At 40.1% G+C, this 1728-nt stretch overlaps 1 long non-coding RNA gene across 1 annotated transcript; it reads right to left on the reverse strand.

The window, feature by feature from the left end:
* Positions 1–784: 784 nt before the first annotated feature.
* LOC106963731 (uncharacterized) lies at positions 785–1721 on the reverse strand. The gene is made up of 2 exons (XR_001428241.1): positions 1436–1721; positions 785–1227 (listed from the first exon to the last, which is right to left on the reverse strand). It is a non-coding gene; the product is annotated as an uncharacterized LOC106963731 (long non-coding RNA).
* Between the last annotated feature and the right edge of the window lie 7 nt (positions 1722–1728).

Here is a 1728-nt window from a genome sequence, read left to right on the forward strand (position 1 = left end):
GATAATCTATACTTTTGTTAACAACAAAGTTAAACGTAGAAAAAGTTCTTACAGTGAAACTCTAAGTCAGGGGTCCCCAAACTTTTTCCTGCGAGGGCCACATAGCTGTTCCTTTCTGTGGTCGGGGGCCGGTCTTAGTTTTTGCAGTAAAAAAAAACAAAGAAATTCTTGTCGACGGGGGGTGTGGGGGAGAGACGACGACACTTTTGGATAGATTTTTACCCAGAATGCAAATGGAAAAAACCGTGAGTGAAACGGTGACTGACGAGTATATATTCCATTGAGGGAAAGTAAGTTTCACAATTGTTCAAAAGCCCCCTGGTGGTTGAAGAAAAATCCACATATAAACCGGAAAATACAATATATGAAAAAAAACACTGAATGCTCTCTGGTATGAGCAGGCGGGCCGTATCCGGCATTGTTCAGGGGGCCGGACCAAATGACGTGGCGGGCCGGATCCGGCCCGCGGGCCGTAGTTTGGGGACCCCTGCTCTAAGGAGTGGGGAAGCAAGAATAACAACACCAGAGACCGATGCTTTATATGGAAAAAGCCAGCAATTTACTAAAAACACACACATAAAATACAATACATGAAACCCCTCAAAAAAAAAGAAAAGTAGATCACTCCTTCTTTTTACTCTTTAGTTCACCTGGTTTATTTTAGTAAAACTAATCTAGTTTAATTAGACCAGTCTCTTTTCTCCTAGGTTATTTTAGCCGGACTAATTTAAGTTAGTTAGACCAGTCTAGGTTACACCTATTTTAGTACTCCTATTTTTTCTTCCTGAGTTAACTCGTTTTCTTGTCTTTCACAGGTAAGGAAATACCTTCAAACACAATTAAATCAAAGTGGACCACAATTATTCAAATCACATTCAGAGATATAACATGAAAATCAAAGTAGGGCACTTTAAATTCAAGTTCAAGTCCAAATGTGAGTTCAGGTGCTCAGTTCAATGAAAAGCTTCAGTTTGATTCAGTCCAAAAATAATAATAACTCAATCAGTTCTTAATCCTGTTCAGTTCAGTTTGAACTAGTTCCTGATATTCCTACCGCTCCGGCAGCGAATTACCCCACGCAGGAGAGTCCCTCCCTGATACGATGGAGATGAGTTGAAGGTCTTGGTCTGGCTCGCCATCTTGAATCCCGTCTGTAAATGTGCACGTCGCACATGGCAGACCAATCCTCGCTCCGTCTGAGATTCCAACCGAACAAAAAAACCTGACCTGTGTAACAGGTCTCAAACACGACAGAACTCTTTTTAAATCATTAAATTATAAAAATAAATTCTTCTTCAGAAACCCAATATATTAACCGGATAACAGTTTATGACGGAGCATTTCTTTGCAACAGCTACGATTTTAGCGTTAGCTCTCCGCCAAAAGGAAAAGTACAACACGGTGAAAAATGTAAAAAAATAAACACAAAACTCACCAAAACCGATGTAACTTAGTTCTCATAAAATCCCCGTCAGTTTCCGACCAGGTAAATTATGTTTTCTCAACTATAATATTAACTTTTCTGTTAATTAATCACCGCTCTTTTCCTCCGATTCCTCCTCTGCTCTCTCCCTCAGGTTTGTGCACTGCAGCGTCACCCAGGCGCCGCGTCTGTGACGCTGGTTTCTTAAAGAAACAGCGATGGTATTTTCTGTTCACAGACTTTAATCAGCTATTTATTCCTATTTATGTCAGATTTTAACATGGGCAACTATTTATTCCTATTTA

This window comes from Poecilia latipinna, unplaced genomic scaffold (assembly GCF_001443285.1).
Source record: "Poecilia latipinna isolate Pla-1442-1.1 unplaced genomic scaffold, P_latipinna-1.0 Scaffold1573, whole genome shotgun sequence".
Lineage (NCBI taxonomy): Eukaryota > Metazoa > Chordata > Actinopteri > Cyprinodontiformes > Poeciliidae > Poecilia > Poecilia latipinna.